Source organism: Kogia breviceps, chromosome 7, assembly GCF_026419965.1.
Source record: "Kogia breviceps isolate mKogBre1 chromosome 7, mKogBre1 haplotype 1, whole genome shotgun sequence".
Taxonomy (NCBI): domain Eukaryota; kingdom Metazoa; phylum Chordata; class Mammalia; order Artiodactyla; family Physeteridae; genus Kogia; species Kogia breviceps.
The window spans coordinates 77,118,266-77,140,764 of record NC_081316.1 but is presented as its reverse complement, the minus strand read 5'-3'; the positions used below and the strand labels follow the sequence as shown (position 1 = coordinate 77,140,764).

The 22,499-nt window shown below is 39.0% G+C and overlaps 1 protein-coding gene across 11 annotated transcripts in view; it reads right to left on the bottom strand.

Moving 5' to 3' along the window:
• The window catches only part of DENND2B (DENN domain containing 2B), a 178,963-nt gene that overhangs the window by 155,498 nt on the left and 966 nt on the right, over positions 1-22,499 (bottom strand). For 3 of the 11 annotated variants that reach the window (XM_059070111.2, XM_067038674.1, XM_067038665.1), the window contains exon 1: positions 472-589. The gene's annotated coding sequence lies outside the window, so the exon portion shown is untranslated. Of the gene's footprint in view, positions 1-471; positions 604-840; positions 896-20,056; positions 20,129-22,499 lie in introns of those variants that run through there. The other 8 variants (XM_067038670.1, XM_067038666.1, XM_067038671.1 and 5 more) reach the window with 7 other exon arrangements.

Sequence of the window (22,499 nt, the reverse complement as noted above, 5' to 3'; positions counted from 1 at the left end):
CTCCAGGTAAGAGCTGCAGAGCAGCCCGGGCGCGTCCTGGGGCTCGCACAGAGCCCACTCCCAGGACCGCTCGGACTTCGGGCTCCTCGTCGCACACCACAGCTCTGCACTTCCCCAGACCCTCGGCTCCATGTTCCCCACCCCTAACTGCGCGCCCCAGCGGAGCCGGGAAGTAGGGCTAGCCACGAGAGTCCGGAGGGCAGCCCCCAACAGCCCAGCTCGTCTGCGCCTTCAGAGGCCCCTCGAACGCAAACACTCCCAGAGCTGGAACACCTCTGGGGCGAGGAGTGGTGAATAGCGGGAAGAGGGCTAGGACTGCAGCAGCAGGGCAGGGCGCGGCAGAGGCAGAGCCGGAACCGGTGGCCCTCCTGCCCGCCACCCGGCCTGGAGCAAGGGCACTGGGGAAAGCAAGCAACCTCCCGGCGAGAACACGGGCAGGGAAAGCCGGGGCGGCGGCCCGGACGCACTTACCTCTGCACTCCCCAGCTCGCACGGATGGGGGCTTGACTGCAGCCGCTCAGCCCGGAGGAGGAGCCGCTCCGGGAGAGAGGGCGGTCGTCGGGCGGGCATCCGCGCTCAGGGCTGCGGCCGGGCTGGAGGGAGAGAGAAGGGAGGGAGCACAGATTTGAGTGGAGGGGGGCGTGGAGGAGGTGTGCCTCCACCCGAGACAGAAAGGGTGGACTGCTGGAGCCTGGCGGAGGGGGTGTGCTCAGAGGCTCTGGAGGGAACAAGAAAACCGCGCCGAGAGTGCGCAAAGGGGGAAGGGAGGGCGCTGGGGATGGGAGGACGGGGCTCGGGGGCAGGGTGAGGAGTTGGTCCTCAAACTGGACCGGCCCTCACCTCGGACCATCCGACCAAGAATTGTCTGGGCCTGGAGCAAAGCACAAGGGGGTCTGCAACTTTATGTCATTTTCTCATACACACGTGACCCCCCTGCAGTCCAGATGGTTTCAATCACTGGAGGAAAAAAGCGGCTCTGCTGGTATGCATGAAAAGCCGGAGCTGGGAGAGTCTGGGAAAAGCTGCCTGTACAGCCCGCCGGCCTTCAAACTAACCGATGAGCTCTTTCCGCTCTCCCAGCCCTAGGCTGGGGGAGCCTTGCAAAACCCAAAAAGACTTAGCGCTAAAAGAAGCTACTTTGGTATTGCAGGAGTAACGGAAGAACTCTGAAAGCACTAGGGTTCCAAGGCGTCTGGTCTGAACCGAAAGTTCTAAGGGCATTCTGAGAATTTGTTTTAAATACTCCATTAGCTTGCAAAACCAAAAACTAGAAAAGGGTGTCATTAAAGAAAAAGCAATGGACTACTAGCAGTGAGAATGTGTGATTTATTAGTGGAATTCTGAAATAAATTGTTAACTCAGTATGACTATCCACTTGGAAAAGAATAATGCAAATCACTTAAAATCAAAACCCATACATACTTGGTGGGATGTTAGGAAGCCATGTAGCCCAATTTCTCATCCCATAAATCACTATAAATAGAACTTAATGGTGAAATGCACAAAATTGACTTTCACAAACCTAGTTACATTTTGTAGGAGCAAACGTATATGCATGACCATACCTGGTTCGGGAAGATCCCACATGCCACAGAGCAACTAAGCCCGTGCACCACAACTACTGAGCCTGCACTCTAGAGCCCGCGAGCCACAACTACGGAGCCCGTGTGCTACAACTACTGAAGCCTGTGCACCCTAGACCCCGTGCTCCTCAACAAGAGAAGCCACCGCAATGAGAAGTCTGCGCACCACAACAAAGAGTAACCCCCACTTGCCACAGCTAGAGAAAGCCCGCACTGCCAAAAATAAATAAATAAATAAAATTTGTTAAAAAAAAAAAAAAAAAAAGAATAACCATAAACAGGCTCTAAGGCCAAGACATGTTTCCAAAGCTCAAGCCAATTCAGCTGTCACAAACCCTAAAGAAGTACTTACTCAGCTGCAGGGCAAGCATCAAAAATAATGGGGGAAAAAAAATAATGGGGAGTTTAAGATATTGATACATCTTGAAGATAATTTAACTTGTTCTTGATCCAACAGAAAAAGTGGCAAGAACCAAACTGATAGTCTGTTGTTCCTTTGCCAAAAAAGGATATTAACATGAATTACTAGTATTAATGCTGTATCTCAATAAAACTGGTGCCAGAGCATATGTTTGGCCTTTCTAGCAGAAGGCCTTACATAGTTGTCTATGTGTGAAAAATATGTCAGTCTTTGGTAAACTGAATTGGTTCTTAAGGAAAACCCAAGATTTTCATTTCTCTACTGGAAAACACAGGAGAAAACTTGAAACTAGGCAAATCAAAACAAGCTTTACTCCAAACTCAGAATCTAACAGTGAGTTTCTACTCTAGTTCACTGACATGCTTGAACCCTTCAGGAGACTTGGGCTATCTGGATGGACTGAGCCTTCTCCAGCTTCTCCAATCTCAAATTAGGGTGGTTCTACCCTCCACAAGCAACAAGAGAAGTCATGTAGAAGGATCCTCAGGGAACACAAGCCACAAAATTTAACAATGCTCCAGGCCAATTCCACCTGCAGCTCCCAAGCTCTGCACAGAGGTTCTTAAGTTTCCCACTTCCAAAACTATTAAAACTTCTATTAAAATCTTGTTCTTCTTGTGCGTGACACCTGTAAAGAAAGCCAACTCACTGGAAAGCATCAAAATGTTCTCTCTTCAGACCCAGGAGAGTAACTGTTTTCATCTCTGGCAGCTACTGCTGCTGCTGCCTCTTACATGTGCTAAAGAAAAGCAAGAGAGCAATAATGACATACAAATAGTTGTTCTTTCTGTTTGCCAATGCTTTGCAAATTATGCATCAAACTTTTTTAATTCCTAAGAAAAACCTTAATTAGATATTCTCTTTCAGAAAGAAAAGTAACATCCCTTAACTTTTCTATATATAGTCTTGAGTCTAAATTCCACTGATGTCAGTATTAGTTCATCTTAATACTAGCCAAAGATTTATTAGAGACGCTGACATCTGAAATGTTTTTAATGCTATTTTAAATGGTATTAATTTAGTGATTTGCATTAACCTAATGTCCACATCACTTGACAAAAAAAGCCAACTATGTATAAGGTGCTAAGGGAGGTGTAAGCTCTATGAGGACAAAGACTAGGTCTATCTTGCTAAAAACTGTAGCCTATGTGCCTAACACAGTGCCCAGCATGAAAGAGGTGCACAATAAATATATGCTATTTGAATAAATGAAAGATAAATAAAAACACTCCTCATAAGGTTACAATCCGGTAGAGGCATGTGACTTGTAAACAACAGAATGAAATAACATCTTTCGAAAGGATACCAGCGACAAAAAGAGAGGAAGGAATAATTAGCATTAGCTGGGTTTGGATTTTAATCACAATATATATTCAGAAATGTGCAGAGACTGCTGCAAATAAGAAGCATTTATAAGAAGAATTTGGTGTATTTCGTGCCTAATTTAGGGATCTCAGAGATACACTTTCCCATGTCCCCATTATTCAGTGCCCTCAACACAGAGCCAAGACAAGATTTGAGCATAAACATCCTGGCTCTAATTTGGATAGCATGAATGCTGTTCCTTTCATCCTCTCTCATACATCTCCTCCACCCCCAAGCCATTTCCTCTGTACTGTCTTCTGTCAGTCTAATGAAAGTTTCCTAATCTTTAGAAGCAGTAGCTTTGGTTCTCTTTGTGTGGAGAAGTACAATACACTCTGATTACATGGTTATATTCCATACAGATGCCTGGCAACACATCTTATAGCTAAGGGTCTGTTTAATATTTTAACATTGAGGGACTTATAATTCAACTATTTTGCCATATACCAAAATAGCACTTGATGTCACAGAGATGGGCTTTACTTCCTTCTGCTATTTTAAACCCTGCACTTGAGCATGGTGAGTAGTTTGGGTTTTCTGGTTCATGGATTTTGCTTTGGCATTTTTTTTTTCCTTTGAGGAACAAAGGGCTTAAGATTTTCAAGGAAGTCTTTCAGATGTACAGGTCTAGTACTCATGAAGTAGTTATTTCCTCCTAGGTACTCTGCCTATAATATTATATGTGGTCATTAAAAGGGCAATGGTGGCTTATTTATGCCACATGATCCAAATAACCAGGTTTCTCTAAGGCAGGCAACTGGAAAAGATGGTCGGCCCAGATGACCTTTAAGTTTTCTAGGTCATGCTTTTCCACATATCACTTCCTTTTTTCAAAAAGTTTTGTTTTTAATAAAAATAGTATGTTTTGTTGAAACAGTTAAACTTAAATGCTAAAGACTGAAATCATCCTAAAACATTTTTTAAGGAAAATAATTACTAATCACTAATCCATAACCTCAACAAGTACTATTTAATCCAATCCTGCTTTCCATTCTCCCTAAATTTAAGTAGAGCCTCATTTCTAAAGCACCCCATATTTACCCTTGGAGTTTTTCCATAAGCTTTAAGACTTTGGGCCAGTTTTGACATAAAACCACCTCTGATCTGTAATCTCCAGGGGCCCAGCACACCTCAGAAATAGCTATCAAGAGTGCAAAGGGATGACCTTGTCACTCCCTTTGGCTTTTTACTTTCCACTTTTCCAAGCCCCTCAAAAGGCGAATGGGGCTTACTTATATTCACACAGATGTTAACTAAGTCAGTAGTATGAATCCTTGCAACTAGTTTTTGCAGTCAGTAAAGCATAATAGTGTGTACTAGATTACTAATTCCTGCATCTCCTAACCCTTCAGAATCACATAAGAAGCTTGTCAGAAATACAGATTCTGGCTCCAGTCCCAGATCTACAGAATTAGAATCTCCAAATTTAAGAAACACTAGAGCAAACTAATTCTACAATCTTTGTCAGTTCTATGTATGGCAATTTTCCCTTAGAAGAAAGCCCCTCTATCACCACACATTCATACAGGCTTTCCGAAAGGAATCAAGCAAGATATTATATGAATTGAAATAGAATATAGTTCTTTCCTTCACAGTAAGCAACATACTGGAGCACAGTCACCTTTACAGCCTAACTTTAAAAAAAAAATCCTTAAACTGCTTTAAAAAAATATTCCTACTATACATTGTTTACAAAAGTTTAAGAAGATTTTAAAATTGAGGAATTGATTGTAGGGGGAAAGAATCACAGAACCCAAAATTGTGTACAAAAATTTTTAACATTGTGACTTAAGAAAACACATTAAAATATATATATATATATATATATATATATATATATATATATATATACATATATAGGTAAGATATATATCTGGTTTAAAAACTTCAAAAACAGTATAAAAGAATATATTAAAAAGTCTTCCTTCCCACTCTTGTCCTCCAGTTCCTCCCTCTTCAGGCAATCACTGGAGTTTCTTGTATATTTTTTCAGAAATGTTCAAAGGGAATGCAAAATTATTTATGTGTGCATAATACATTTCTGAGAGGAGAGGTCCATACACTGTAACAGATTTTCAAAGAGGTTCATTATCTCAAAAAAGGTAAAAATCACCATTCTTCAGCAAGGCTAAGGGTTCAAGTTCTACCCCAGTGTATTGGTAGAAGTAGCAGAATTCAACTTTCTGTTTGCTTGTGAATATTACTATGCATAATTCCAGACTACAAAATAGCTTCAGCAAGCAATATTGGTTAACATACAGATATGGTTTAAAAATACCACATCTGTTTGTAAATAACCTCCTGATTTTATGTTTTTCTCAAACAATCCCTCCAATAAATCGTTCCTCCTGTTGACTGACTGACAACGAAAATCTGTAAGAAATTTTTGGCATATACATACACAAAGACAGTAGATATTTTTCTCTCACAACCTGAAAATTTTCTATTGGGATAAAATTAAGATTTTATTTATATCTACACAGAATTTAAGGGAGAAAATTAACAGTATTCCTGGTAGATATAATTAACATATGTTTTGGGTTATTAATAAAGATCTTAAGAACCTATCCTTTAAGATATAAATTAATTTTGTCAAGATAGTAAATCTCCTTTGGATTTCAGTGATTACTTTAAGTGTTTTAACTGGGATTTTAACATAAAATTACAAATAAGTTATTAGTTTGTTAAAGTATTTAAGGGATAATGGAACTGAACTACTTCACTTATCTCCTTTTTCATAGTAGAATCTATTTTCCTTGCCTGAATAGTGCCTTTCACTCTCCCCTTCCAAAGTACATGAAAGATATAGTTCCTAAGAGCAAGGTTCTTTTTCTATAATCAGCTTACAAAAAGGTTCAGTCAGACCTAAGTTCATTTCTTTTCTTGTTCTATAATGTTGTTTGGGGTTTTATTCCAAATACTAGGCTATTTAGTATTTATTTAAAGAAAGTTTAGGATAGCTTGACTGATGATGCTGGGTGGGCTGGACCTGACAGAGAATAAGATGAGATGCCAGGTGCTCATTAGATGGATTAGAGACAAGAACAGGCTCAGAAAGGCTGGCTTAGTCAGCCTTATATCTAAGAAATATCTCTACATTAAAGAATGACCTGGGCTTCCCTGGTGGCGCAGTGGTTGAGAGTCCGCCTGCCGATGCAAGGGACACGGGTTCGTGCCCGGGTCCGGGAAGATCCCACATGCCGCGGAGTGGCTGGGCCCGTGTGCCATGGCCACTGAGCCTGCGCATCCGAAGCCTGTGCTCCGCAACGGGAGAGGCCACAACAGAGAGAGGCCCGCGTACCAAAAAAAAAAATCTTCTAGTCCATATTACTTGCAAAAAAAGAACCTATAATAAATAAGAAAAAATGATTATATAAACATAGGTATTTATTCACTCAACAAGCGTTTATTAAACATCTGCAATAAACTGATTTTGATCACGGGGAGTAAAAGAGAAATAAATTGTACCAGCAAGTTTATAAACTAGTGAGGAAGGTAAATATATATAAACAACTAGTCAGAATAAAATAAGTGGTATAAAAGAGACAATGAGTTAGACATATAGAAATTTGCAGAAGTAGTAGAGATTCTTACTGAGAAATGAGGGAGAGAGGGCTGGAACTGAACCTTAAATGATTGTTAGAATTTCCATTTAAATAAATAGAAAATAAGGGGAGATAATTCAAAACCAAAAGAAATGCCTGAGCTGTGAAACAGTAGCTTTAGGAACAATGACCGGTCCTCATTTGACTACAGTAACAGAGACTAAAAATGTAGATTCAGTGGAAAACAGTTTGGCAGTTCCTCAGAAAGTTAAACACAGAATCACCATATGACCCAGCAATTCCACTCCTAGGTATATACCCCAAAGATTAAAAACAGATGTTCAAATTAATACTTGTACACAAATGTTCACAACAGCACTATTCACAATAACCAAAAGGTAGAAATAACCCAACTGTCCATCAACAGATGAATGGACAAACAAAATGTAGTATATTCATATAATGGAATATTATTTGGCCACAGAAAGGAATGAGGTATTAATACATGCTACAATGTGGATGAACATTCAAAACACCATATAAGTGAAAGAAGCCAGACACAAAGGTCACTATGTTGTATGATTTCTCTGAACTATCCAAAACAAGTAAATGTATAGAGACAGAAAGAAAACTCGTGGTTGCCGGGGGCCAGGGTGAGGGAGAAGTGGGTATAAGGACTCCTTTGGGGGTGATGAAAATGTTTTGGAACTAGACAGAAGCGATGGTTGCACAACACTGCGAATGTAATTAATGCCACTGAATTGCACATTTTAAAATGATTAACTTTTATGTTGTATGAATTCCACCTCAATTTTTTTTTAATGGTAGATTAAAGGTCGGTGGTACATACTACTAGTGCTTATTAATATTCTTCCCAGTCCCCAGAAGTTTATATCATCCAGTCACCCTACAGTTAGGCAGGGCCATGGGGCTACTTTAGCAAACAGGCTGTGAGCAGAAGCAACACATGTCACTTCCCGGCAAAGGACTGAAGAATGGGTAAGAGATGCCACGCCTCTCTTCCCTGCAGAGCCCTGTGAGACAAAGGAGAAGACTGTGTCCCTGAATAAATGAGGGCCTCCCTATTGGCCCACGCTGGACATGTCGTATGAGTAAGAAATATGCTCTTGCTATCATAAGTCACTGAAATTTTAGGGGTTGTTACTGCAGTGTAAACTAATCCTACTCTGACTAATATAGGGTCAGATCCAGGAAGACCATGAGAACAATATTAAGAAATTTTAATCTTATTCTGAAGGGCGTAGAGAGACAATATTTTTGAGGAGAAAAGTGACATGATGTGCACTTGAGGAAAATAATTCTGGATGCAATGTGCTGAGTAAAGTAGGAACAAAAGCAGTCCCCAACCTCTGCTGTACATCAGAAATCACCTGAGGAGAACTATAGTCATCTTCTAATTTCTTTATATTTCTGTAAAGAATACAATATTTGTCCTCTGGGGAAAAAAATCATCTGAGGAGCTTTTCAAAATGCAATGCTCTGGTCCAGGGTGTCTCTAGATATTCTGAACCAGAATCTCTAGAGGTAGGTTCTAGGTACCTATAATTGAAAAAAACTCTATGGGAAATTCTAGACTACAGGTTAGAGTCAAGGAGGAGATGTCTAGTCCTAAAATGACGAAGTTTACATGTTTAGTGATTTCAAATAAACAGTATAATAAAATAACTATTTTCTTGACAAATGGAATGATAAATGTTTAGGGAGTTTCTGTTAAAATACTAAGTTATTGAAAGGTTACTCACATTAACATTTGTATATTGCTACTAAGAGCTGAGTAAAGAATGTTCATTCGGTATGCAGGGATTTAAGCATTCAGAGCTTTTTGTTTAGTTTAGTTTTGGTTTGATTTTTCTTTTTAAAACCATGCCACAATGCCAAATCTTACATTTTTTTCTTTTTCCTGTTGAACTGATGCTATATTAAGATATAGGCACAAACATCTCCTAAGTGTTTTAAACCCATCCAATTGTTTGAGAAGGCATACGTGCTGGGCCAAAGAAGCCAAAACATTAGAGCTAGGAATTTTGATGAAGATAATAATTGCTTACAGACCAGCTTGTTTTAACTTGCTGAACAAAGAACACAATTTTATACCACATTTTCATTACAGGCTTTTTCTCTGCATAATCACTACTATACATAATGAGCACTTTGAAAAGGGAGATTATTTACAGGTTAAAGAGTAAGGAAGTTATCAGTTAGATTCCATCATCTTCAAAATTTCACTTGCTCAAACTTTACATTAATTAAAAAAACTTTTTTTGCTGGCCTAAGCACTGTTCTGAATCTTTATAACCCATTTATTTAGTGTGCACAGCAAAAATCTAGGAACAAAGACACTGTTAATTTCCAGTTAATTTCCCTGAATGGTTCTACAGCCTTGGATAGGTCAATAATTTCTCTGTGCCTTAGTTCATTTCTAGGACATTCCTATATAGCAATACAGTTCCATCTTTCTCACATCTGAAAGCAGTATTCAGGCTCTGTGCCTATGTCAGGAGTTATGCCCTCACTCCTCCCATTTAGTTACTTCCATCACTTGCAGACCCCATAATTCAATATTCAACCAATATTTATTAAGGGCTTAATCCAGGACAGGCAATGCAGTGAGGGTGGGGATGAATTCAGTCCACAAAGAACAGTGATGCTAGTTTCCTGACTAATAGAATGGATGTCTCAGTCATTTTGCTTGTTTCATCCTGATTCTGAATTTCCTATTCTTTACTTCCTCTGGAATATGTAGCTGGAAGTCCTGAAAATCTAGGTAGTATAAATTCTCAGTATCGGGTAAAGGCAGTCACTCGGTGATCAGATGGTTATAGGGCCACACAGTCCAGAAGTCAATATGGTTTCAAGACACAGATTAAGAAGTCATGGAAGGGACCAAAGCCACCAATTCACAAGACCAAGATAACTCTTTGTTTGTGGTACCAGTGGTGACTCTAGGTTTGCTCAATCTTTTTGCCCTTACTACTCCAGCCTCTAAGGCAGAACTCTGTGGACCTCATTAAGCTATGTTGATTTCTGATTCCCTTAAAGCAGGGAGCCATTCATCTTAGCACCTAAGCCTTCAGTATCAGTGTGCGAAAGCAGGGTCATGACTTCCAACTAAGTCTGAAATTTTGTAAATGACAGAGAGAAAGGAGGGTGGGAAGTGAGAGACCTATGTTGTCCAGATGTATAAGGGGTCAGATTCTAATGGCAGACCTTAAGTTTGAGACTCCAGACCCTGGACATGTGCTCATTATTCCCCATCTACCCATGCCACTGGTGTTTGTATGTCAATCTCTTATACTTTTTGTCTTTGATCTGTTGCTTGCCCTGAGCCTTGCCATTCAGAGGCTATCTGATTCTGATCCATGGCCTTGTTCTGATCTTGGATCATGGATATGCCCAATCTCAAACACTTATCTGGCTCTGGATTCCTAGCCCAGGCCTGATCACAAACTTTATTCTCTTGCCACCTATGCTCATGCCACTTATTTCAGTCTCACCACAGCTTCTTGTCCTCCTTCCCCATCCATTGTTGCCTATAGTTTGGGGCTGGCTAGAATTTTCGAATCCTTTCTAGCTCATTCTGGCAGGACAAAGGAGGTAAGTAATAATTAGTTTATTTAACAACACTGTACAGAGAAGACCTAATTTGCTCACATTTAACTGTAGTATGTACATCAGGTAATTATACCTTTCTGTATCTCCAATTTCTCTCTTTAAATTAATCCATTTGCCATCACATTCCCTCAAAGATATATTTATACTTAATTAAAATAACATGTATTCTGAGGTTATAATAAAGCTATATATAATATGCTCCTGCATTCCTAACTGTAAAATGAGTATTAAGAACATTTAGAAACAAATTGGCTCCCTAAAAGGAATAAAAATTTTGAGTAATTTATTTTAAATATAGTACAGCCCACTTTACAAAATATTTCTGAAATGTTACATAAAAATATTATAAACGAATTAAGTAGAACATATTATTCAGAAGAAATTCAATGGTGGGTTCTTTTTCTAAGTGAGGAAAGATTTGGGAAATGTTATCAGTTGTCCCATAATTTAATAAGTTTTACATATTCAGATATAATTGCATTGAGTTTTCTGAAAGAGATTTATCTTAACAATCTTAGGGGAAAGGAATATTCTAAGTACATTTTATTGGGTTAACTCAGTTAAAGGCTTTGATTTTCCTAGCAGGGAGTTACTAAAACAGACGCATTTTTCTTTTAGAGGCACAAGAATTCTCATTGTGCTAGTATAAAGAGTAGATTCTAAAGTGCTATATAAAGTATGCTTCTAAAATTTAAAAGAGTTAAAGGAGATTCCTCATCTCAATTCCTAGGAGATGTTGTATCTCGAAAGGGTAAACAGAAGCAAATAGTTTCCTGAAATTGTGCCAAGGCTACATGTCAACTGCCTGGCAGGAAATGCTTCTGGAGGGCCTAGATAAACAGACTATCATCTTTTTTTGGAAAAATCTTCTTTGACTTCCTACAAAGCAACTGTACTGAGTCTAACTAGCATCATGAACACAATAAGCAGAAAAGGGCACAGAGGATTTTTAAATGATGGTATCTTTAGAATCTCTAACAAGTGATCTGTCCTTCACTTTTAACACACATGGACCTCACTGCTCAACAAGCGTATACTCAGTACATGGTTGTTGAAATTTGGTGGTAAATTAAATCTTATCTTTCTATTAATTTTCATCATGATTTTGGTGAAGCTTTATCTTACATGAAATTTTCATTTAGCAGCAGCTCTAAATATTTTAGCATTATACAATGATAAGATTTTCTTGCATTTATATAGCAATTAATTTTTCAAAATATTTTACATCCATTATCTTAATTTTTGTTCTAACATTTTATTTTACAAGTGCTAGCATTGATGCTAAGCTAGCATCTAACTAACATCTCGTGAGATGTCAGTACAAAAATTAAATCAAAGATTAAGTTAGAGGACCAGACCTAACCTATTTGTCTGAAATATTTTCTAGTACATTTCCTTCTGTCCCCACTATGTACCAGATAATGGATCCAAAAATCCTACTGTCATATCTACTAAAATAAACCTTTGACCTCACCTCACTTTCTTAAACTGCAAAAAGCATGATAAGGATCTAGGTGTTGACTCAGAACACCTACTATCAGCTAGAGAAATCACCTGCCTTGTATACAGCCTAGTCAGCTTTTTTGTACCTCCTCTCTCCACCAGCCTACCTGTTCTATTCTGCTACAAACCCATCACCCATCTTCTCTTCCCCTTTTCTCACACTGAAAGCATCCTATGCCCCACTCATCTTATGCCCAATCTTACCCAGTCCACAACCCAGAGCAAAATTTCCCTGGCCCAAGTAACAACATAATATGAAATGTAGCATACCTCTCTACCTGCCTGCCTTATCCTGTAGTCAGGGCACCTCAGATAACAGTTTGAGCCACTGCAATTATGAGGTCCTTCTCCATAGTCCACAGCCACCAGCCATTACTTCCAGTATCCACCCAATCTGCTCCTTCCCTCCCAAACAGAACATTTTTGCCTTAGTTACTATTGGGCCTCATGGGAAAAAAACAAAACAAAACAAAACGTTGTGTGTAGACCATTTTATGCACTCTCCACAAAATGCAAAGGGGATGGTATGTGACTGGAAAAAAGAGTCACAAAAATGAAAGATACAAATATTTGAGTGTAAATAGTACATTTTAAATGATATAGTCACCCTATTATTTCTTTAAAATCTTAGTTTATTTCTTAAAATAGGGTATGCCTATAATTATAATTAGGTAAACTTAGTACAGACCAGGAAATATAAGTAAAGTTTTCTCTAGGACTGGTATAAAACTAACCCTAGAAATTTGGTTTTCTACTCCACTTGGTAGAGCTTCCGGGAATGGAAATACATCCAAACATCAATACAGAACAGAAGCTTAATAAATGACCACTGAACAAATAAAGAAATATTGATGGCAAGAATAAACATAAATTTCATCCTAAAGAATATGTAAAAGTAAATCTTTAGAGAGTTAAGTTATTAGGAGTTTGGGATTAACATAAACACACTACTACATATAAAATAGATAACTGGGACTTCCCTGGTGGCGCAGTGGATAAGACTCCACACTTCCAATGCAGGGGGCCCGGGTTTGATCCCTGGTCAGGGAACCAGATCCCACATGCATGCCACAGCTCAGAGTTCTCATGCCACAACTAAGGAGCCCCCATGATGTGACTAAGGAGCCCACCTGCCACAACTAGGAGCTGGTGCAACCAAATAAATAAATAACTATATTTTAAAAAAATAGATAACCAACAGGGACCTACTATATAGCACAGGGAACTATACTTAATATTTTTAAATAATCTATAAGGGAAAAGAATCTCAAAAAAATAGATATATGTGTATGTATAACTGAATCACTTTGCTATGTATCTGAAACTAACACAACATTGTAAATCAACTATACTTCAATTTAAAAAAGAGAGAGTTAAAAGAGTTATATTTTAAAAGGTTAGGAGGGTTATAAAATTGGAAGGGAACAGGAAGATTAATATATTAATTTTTTAAAAGCAGCTGGGTCTATGAAAATATACTGTGTCAGTTTTTAGGACATTAAAACTCCACATTGGCATGTATTTTTCATTTGCCCCAAATGCAAAGAATATTTCCCTTTCATGGGATTTTTTTCATGATGCATTTTTTTTCTGGAATCATACCTAGATTTCCAGCCTGGTGCAGGTACCTCTCAAGGTCCCCAAACTGGAAGTAACCTCTGCCACTCTCAACTCCCCAGACATTGTTCTATGCTACTTATCAAGTTCCACTGTACATCACGGTACTCAGTCCTCATGTTTACATAGTACGTACCTCCACTCTTAGATTATAAACTTCTCAGAAACAATGACTTTCTTACTCATTTCTTCTTCTCCTCACAGCTAACTGTAAATGTCTATTCAACGTATTTAGAAAGGGCTTACAATTCTTTAAATTACTGTTACCAACATTCATCCAATAAAAGACTAGAACATTAAAAAAAAAAAAAAAAAACCCTCCACATTGGAAACACTTCCAGAATGATGGACTGAGGAGATTGACAAATCATCTATCCAAAAAGCCACATTAAAATTATACAAAATTATCAAAACAATCGTTTCAAGATTTTGGGGGGGAAATTAACCAGAGGTACACAACAAATTGAAAAGCATTATTTAAAAGAACAACAACAACCGAACCTCTGTTAAGAAAAGTAGGGATCTGGGGCATCAGAGGCTGTTCTCATTCCCTATCCCCTACCCCCAACTCCAACATGATGATTCTATCAGTGCCGCCAGCCGCGGCGGGTCCTCAAAGTGCAGCAACAATCGACGAGAGGGGGTAGGGAACTGAACGCACCAAGGTATGGGATCAGAAGGGCACAAGCAACTGATGGTTGCAAGGCAAGTTTAATAACAAAGCATAGCCATCTATATCCCCCTACAGCAGGGAATTTGCTTAGTCATGCCTTATCGGCATCAGCTGGTTGATTGGCTTCTCAGCTTAGTCACGCCTTATCGGCATCAGCTGGTTGATTGGCTTCTCGGCTTAGTCACGCCTTATCGGCATCAGCTGGTTGATTGGCTTCTCGGCTTCTCCCTCAAAGGCACCAATTTCCCCTCCAGGGTTGCTTTTCCTAGCTTTAGGGAACAACCAGGGACTCCCAGTAACTGAGCAGGTCCCCGGAGCGATTTGGCCAAAGGCCATCTCCTTTTTTACATTCATACCATAAAGTCCAGGATGCATACCAAGGAGAGTACAATCGGGCCCTGAGGCTTATGAGGGTCTTAATGGCGCCTTCCTCAGAGGGCAATGCTCGCCACATATCAGGACAGGACAAGCCATGAAAACCAGCAGCTCTGCTGCTTGGAGGGTGATGGCTTAATTGGGTGTCCAGAGTATTGTCGGAAACAAATGATCTTAGAAAATAAGTGGTAAACGATCACTGAAAATTAATATTACAGCTGGCTGAGACTGCAGTACTCGTTGGGGTAAGCAATAGAGCAGCCAGAAATTTAAGTGAGACCCAGGGAATAGTCGTAGTAGACCTTGATAAGCTCTCACATATCCTTGGTGGTCTGGAAGGTGTGCCCATGTCCAAGGTTATGCACTGGCTGAACGTGAGGCCTTGCATATACAGAAAATAAAAGTCACAGTAGACTTGAATGAACTTTAAATGTGTTGCTCAAGTCACACACAGATACTCAGAAAAGGGTAAAGCCAAAATAGGCTCAAGATATTTAAGTACAACCTGTTACCAATCATTAGCTGACCACTAAACTATGCTGACAATCCCTAGGAAGTCAGGCTTAAAAATAAAAACAAGAATTAAAAGAAAAAAAAAAAACTGAGGAGACACATCAGTGGCCACACATTGCAGGGGAAACAGACTCTACAGACTTAGTCCAGGTAAGTTACCAAACAGCCAACAAACAACAGTAGCAGCAAAAACCCCTGGTGAGGGGGAAGATCAGAATCAAGGGTTGCTATATTATCTAAAACAGAGTGTCAGCAAACTATAGCCCATGGCTCAATTATGGCCCATTGCCTGTTTTTTTTACATAAAGGTTTTTTTGGAAGACATCTATGCTCATTCATTTACATATTGCCTATGTCTGCTTTCCCACTACAACAGCAGAGTTAGTTACAACAGAGACCACATAGCTTGCAAAGCCTAAAATATTTACTGTATGGTCCTTTATAGGAAACATTTGTTGGTCCCTGATCTAAAATGTTCAGTTTTCAACAAAAAATTATGAGACATACAAATAAAAAGGAAATGGAGGCCTATATACAGAAAGAGGACACACTTAATAGAAACTGGCTCTGAAGAGGCCTAAATGTTACACTAAACAAAGATTTCGAGGCAGCTGTTATAAATATGGTCACAGAACTGAAAAAATAAACAAGTTTTTAAATTAAAGTATGACATGGGCTTCCCTGGTGGCGCAGTGTTTGGGAGTCCGCCTGCCGATGCAGGGGACACGGGTTCGTGCCTCGGTAGGATCCCGCATGCCGTGGAGTGGCTGGGCCCGTGAGCCATGGCCGCTGAGCCTGCGCATCCGGAGCCTGTGCTCCGCAATGGGAGAGACCACAGCAGTGAGAGCCCCGCGTACCACAAAAAAAATTAAAATTTAATTAATTAATTAATTAATTAAAGTATGACAACAACTCAATAGAGAATATCAATCAAAAGATAGAGATTATAAAACAAAACAAATGCCTGAGTTGAAAAGCACAGTAACTGAAATGAAAATTCACCAAGGGATTCAACAGCAGATTTGAGATTGCAGAAAAAAAGAATTAGTGACCTTGAAGATATATCAATAGAGATTATCCAATCTAGAGAAAAGAAAGGAAAAACGATGAAGAAAAATAAACACATACTAACATATGTGTAAGGGGAGCCCCAGAAGGAGGAGAGAGAGAGAGAGAAGGGCAGGAAAAAAAGGCCCAAAACTTCCCAAATTTGAGGAAAAACAAATCTACCCATTCAAGAAGTGCAATGAATTCCAAGTGCAATGAACACAAGAATCCACAAAAAACCTACTAGTACCAGCAAATGAATTCAGCAAGGTCACAGGACACAATAGCAATATGTAAAAATCAACTATATTTCTATATACTAGTACATAATCTGCAAATAAAATCAGGAAAACAATTCTATTCCCGACATAAAAAATTAAGTATTTAATACATTTGCTAAAAGAAGTGCAAGAGTACAGTAATAGCTATACAACATTGCTGAGAAAAACTAAAAAAAAAACTGAAATACACAGATGTTCCATTTTCATGAATTCAAAAACCTAATGTTGTGTATAACTGATTTACTTTGTTGTAAAGGAGAAACTAACACACTATTGTAAAACAGTTATACTCAAGTAAAGATGTTAAAATAAAAAAAAATAATAAAAAAAACCTAATGTTGTTAAGATTACAATTCTTCCTAAATTGATCTATAGATTCAGTACAATCTCTATCAAAATCCTAATAATTATGCATAAGCTGATAAGCTGAATTTAAATTTTATGGAAATACAGATGACCTAGAATACCAAAACAATTTTGAAAATTAAGAACATAGTTGATGGATTCATAGCTGCCAATTTCCAAACTTACTAGAAAGCTATAATAATCAAGACAGTGTGATACTGACATAAGGACAAACACAGATCAATGGAACAGAATTAAAAATCCAAAAGCTGATCCTTATATTTAATTTGTTACATAATTGATATTTAACAAAAGTACCAAAGCAATTTAATGAGAAAAGGGTAGTCTTTTCAACAAATGATAACTAAGATAACTGGACATCTGCATGTAAAGAGAAGAATAAAGACCCTTACCTCATAACACATACAAATGAATGGAAAATGGCAAAAACCTAAATGTAAAAACTAAAATATAAAGCTTTCAGAAGAAAACATAGGGAAAAAATTTTCATGACCTTGGGTTAGGCAAAGGTATATTTAGGGCTTCCCTGGTGGCGCAGTGGTTGAGAGTCCGCCTGCCAATGCAGGAGACATGGGTTCGTGCCTCGGTCTGGGAAGATCCCACATCCCACATGCCACAGGGCGGCTAGGCCCTTGAGCCATGGCCGCGGAGCCTGCGCGTCCCGAGCCTGCGCGTCCCGAGCCTGCGCGTCCCGAGCCTGCGCTCCACAACGGGAGAGGCCGTAACAGTGAGAGGCCCGCGTAATGCAAAAAAAAAAGATATATTTAGATATGATACTAAAAATATTGTACAATCCATAAAAGAAAAAAATTAATAAGTTGGACTTCATCAAAATTTAAGATGTTTGTGCTTCAAAATATACTATTATAAAAATGAAAGCCATGACACAGACTGAGAGAAAATACTTATAAATCATGTGACTGATAAAGAATTCTTGTTAAAAATAAGAACTCTTATAACTCAGTTTTTTAAAAAAAAAACAATTTAAAAATGGAGATTTGAATAGACATTTCATGAAAGAAGAAATAGGAATGGCTAATAAACACAAGAAAACATGTTCAACATCACTAGCCATTAAGGAAATGCAAATTAAAATCACAATGAGATACTACTTCACACCCATTAGAATGACTATAATCAAAAAGACAGGGCTTCCCTGGTGGCGCAGTGGTTGAGAATCCGCCTGCCGATGCAGGGGACACGGGTTCGTGCCCCGGTCCGGGAAGGTCCCACATGCCGCAGAGCGGCTGGGCCCGTGAGCCATGGCCGCTAAGCCTGCGCGTCCGGAGCCTGTGCTCCGCAACGGGAGAGGCCACAGCAGTGAGAGGCCCGCGTACCGCAAAAAAAAAAAAAAAAAAAAAAAAAAAAAAAAAGACAATAACAGGGACTTCCCTGGTGGTCCAGTGGTTAAGAATCTGCCTTCCAATGCAAGAAACACAGGTTCAATCCCTACTTGGGGAACTAAGATCCCACATGCCGTGGGGCAACTAAGCCCACACACCGCAACTACTGAGCCCACGCGCTCTGGAGCCCATGCGTCACAACTAGAAAGCCCACATGCTGCAACTACTGAGGCTGCATGCCACAAGTAGAGAGGCTGCAAGCCACAACTACTGAACCACATACTGCAAAGAGAGATCCCGTGTGCTGCAACTAAGACCCGACGCAGCCAAATTAAAAAAAAAATAAAAAGACAATAACAAGCACTGAGAAGGATGTAGAAAAGTTGGAACCTTCATACATTGCTTGTGGAAATGTAAAATGGTACAGCCACTCTGGAAAACAGTTTGGCAGTCTCTTAAAATGTTAAACATAAATTTGCTGTAGCACCCAGCAATTTAACTCATAAGTATCTCCCCAAGAGAAATGAAAACCTGTATCCACACAAAGTCTTATACCCAATCTTTCATAGCAGTTATTCATAAAAGCCCCAAGCTGGAAACAACTGGTAAATGGATAAACAAAATGTAGTATATTAATATGGCGATGCAATATTATTCAGCCATAAAAAGCAATGAAGTACTGATACATGCTACAATATGGATGAACCTCAAAAACATCATGCTAAGTGAAAGAAGCCAGACAAAAAGATCACATATTATATGATTCATTTATAGGAACTGAACAGAAAAGGCAAATTTATAGAAATGGCAAGCAGAATAGTGTTCGCCTGGGTCTAGGGGTGGGCGCTAAGACTAACTGCACAGGGTAGACACTAGGGTTCTTTTTTAGGTCATGAAAATGTTCCAAGACTAGATTGTGGTGATGATTGCATAAATTAACTAAAATGTACTGAATTGTATACTTCGATCAGGTGAATTTTATATGTAAATTATGTCGCAAAGTAGTTTTTAAAAAACTCTACATGGATTCCAACTCTTTATGTCTTTCAAAATTACTATTCCTTTAATCTCTGATGTTTTTAAAATGACAAAACTTTTCACTAATAATTCCTGCTCTGCAATCAATTTTTTAACTTCCAGTCAATTTTTAACATTTTGTGAAAGCTAATTCTCAGAAGTTGGATTCATTTTCTTTAATCTATATAATTGAGATGACAATTTTGATGAGTTTCTTTCATTCCCCAATAACCCAATGAGTTGATGTAATCAGGCAAAATGAATGATCTAATGACTCACCCAGTCATGATCTAATGACTGTAATACTACTTTACAAAGCTATAATGATTCTAAAGCTCTCTAAGTCTGCTGAAGAAATAAAAATACCACCTGTCAGATAAAATGATTTATACCTTCTTTGGTATGTGCAGTATAAATCATTGTCTAACTGGCATGACACCCACTTTTGCATCATACATTTTTAACCCTTTTTTGCCCCCTCCACATAGAGAAAAAGAATTTACACTGCTCTGCACTAGATTTGTTTTTTGTCCTCAAAAAGTCCTAAATATGGCATCAATCTCTTTCCTCTTTCCTGCAGTCATCTATTCCCCCAAACATAACCTAGACAAATAACTTCTCTGTAATGAATTTACCCTTATGAAGAGAGAAATCATGGAAGACTTATACCAATGGTTTCTTTCTCCATCAATGATCAGGTACATTCCTGATTATATGCCCTCCCTCTATCTGTTGGTCCATTTCTAAGTCTCTACCAGTGGCTTTCAGGAGTACCTGGTTTGGGCTGTGTTTGATTCACAAGGTCCCTGATGGCAGGTCATGTTCCATCATTTTTTTCCATCCAATCTTAAAAAAGAGAAAAAGGATTCTCTCAATCTGTGGCTTACAGTACAAACATTGAAATTATTTTTAAATATATATATATATATACGTGTATATATTTATAAACATAAAGACAAACACAAAGATTTAATTTCATGTCAGTCTTCAGGCTTCAGTTTCATTCCAAGCAACTTCTTTCCCATATATTTCTAAATGTTAAATTCTGGGAAAATTAGTTACAACTGAATATTCATTGAATTCATTAAAGTGTATGTACGTGGATTTTTTTAAGAAGCCGATTCTTATCTGGCCTAAAAGGAATCTATTTAAATTAAAAATTCAATCAGTAAATTCAACAAATATCTATTGAACACCTACTGCTCAACAGTCCCTGGATACTTAGGGACAAATAAGGAACAGTTTCCACCTTCAAGAAGTTTATAAGCTGATAGGAGAGAACGAACCATAACTACATATAATTTAAATCACATTGGGATAAGTACCACAATGTTAAAAAAAAAAAGCCATGAAAACATAGGTTGTACTTGGGAATCATGGAAGATTTCAAAAAGTTCCCTTGACAAAAAGATAATGCTTCAACTGGAATGGAATTGGGAGTGGAGAGTAGTAATAGAATCCTGGGGAAGACAGTCAAGTGGGGTGCAGTATAGATGTAGTCTCAGATGAATGAGGGCATAATGGGAGAGAAGGCTGAAGTCTGATGAAGATAATAATACTAGCTAATATTTATTGAGCATTTACTATGTGCCAAGTACTATTTAAAGTACTTTACATATATTAATTTATTTGATCCTCACAGCTACCCTATGAGGAATGTACTGTTATCATTCCCATTTTATAGATGGCAAAACTGAGGTATAGAACAGTTAAGTAGTCTGCTCATGGTTACACAGACACAGATAACAGTTATGGAGCCAGGATCTTGAAATCCATAAATAATAAAAGAAGAACAAATTCTATCTCACCCCTAACTACATTCATCATAAGAGCAATTAACAGGTATCTTAACTACTCCTTCTCCCATTAATTCCTAGGCCATCCTTCAAGGCCCATCTCAAATGTTTCCTTCCTACAAAACCTTCCTTGATCCCCAAGCTGAACGATATATATTTCTCCTCTAAGCTTTGTAGCACTTATCTGGATCAATCTTACAGCAAACAGCTTATGAACAAAATCTTAATATTTCATTCCTAGCATTACAGATTTTATGTGCATCATTCCCTCTTTTAAGTTCTCCTTTATACTTTGTATTCTCCACCACTCCTAGGGCAGTGCCTGGCACATAATGGTAGCTATATCTATGGAGCACTTATACTTGGCAAGGCACTGTGCTGAGTATTTTATAGGAATTGTCTCACAAAATCCTTACAGCAACTCTATTCATGCATTCAATTACTATTTTCAGTCCCTTCTGTGGCAAATAAAATACTAGATGCCTCTTAAACTCAGTAAACAAGGCAGATATGGTCCATGTCCTCAAGAAGCTCACAGTCTATGAAGATTGGTACTATTGGTATCCTCCAGAATAGAGATGAGGAAAAGTGAGGCTCAAAGAAGTTAATTTGTTTGCCCAGAATCACACAGCAAAAAAGTGGCAGAGTCTGAATTCAAACTCAGCTCTCCAGACTGGATATTTGGGACCCTGTGCATAAAACCACTATGGTCTAAAGGAGGCACCTGATAAACACTTATTGAAGGAAAAGTTTTAGAAAACTCCTACAATGAAAACTATCCCAAGGATAATGAAGACTTCCATTCAATTTCGCTCTGAGAGGAAAGCAGGAAATGAGAAACAGTGCAGATGGAAGTTGTAGTAGTATCCTCATACACCCCTGATAGCTCAGAACTGCTATCAAGCAATCTGCTGAGGAGACCTGCTCAGCACTGAGGATTTCCTCGTGTCCCTTAAAGTGGTCCCTCCTGAGCAACAAGGCTTCGCTGCGCGCCAGGATGGTGTAGCGAAGTCACTAATTCGCAATGAGACCCTGTATCTCCTACCAGATAACCGTGGCGTGGAATGAAGTAAAGACGCACGGCTCCTTATTTAAATGTGGGGCAACTATTCTTGAAAGGTGAACCCCCGCCCCCTAGAGAAGCGGCCTCCGAAAAAGATGTGAGTCTATACTTCTCACCGGAGGAGTGAGGAAGCAACCACGAGGGGATTACGAGAGACCCTAGGAGAGACCCTACACACAACGCAGGCATCCCTGGCCCTGTGGCGGGACATCCCACAGCCCACAGCCTGCTGGCCAGACAGACTCCCTTCTCCAAACGCCACTGTGGCAGCCGCACTGTTTGGCCTAGCCTAGTCATCTCCCAAACAAAAGAGGTTTTAGAGTAGCGATATCCCAAAATATAGACCAGGCATTAACAG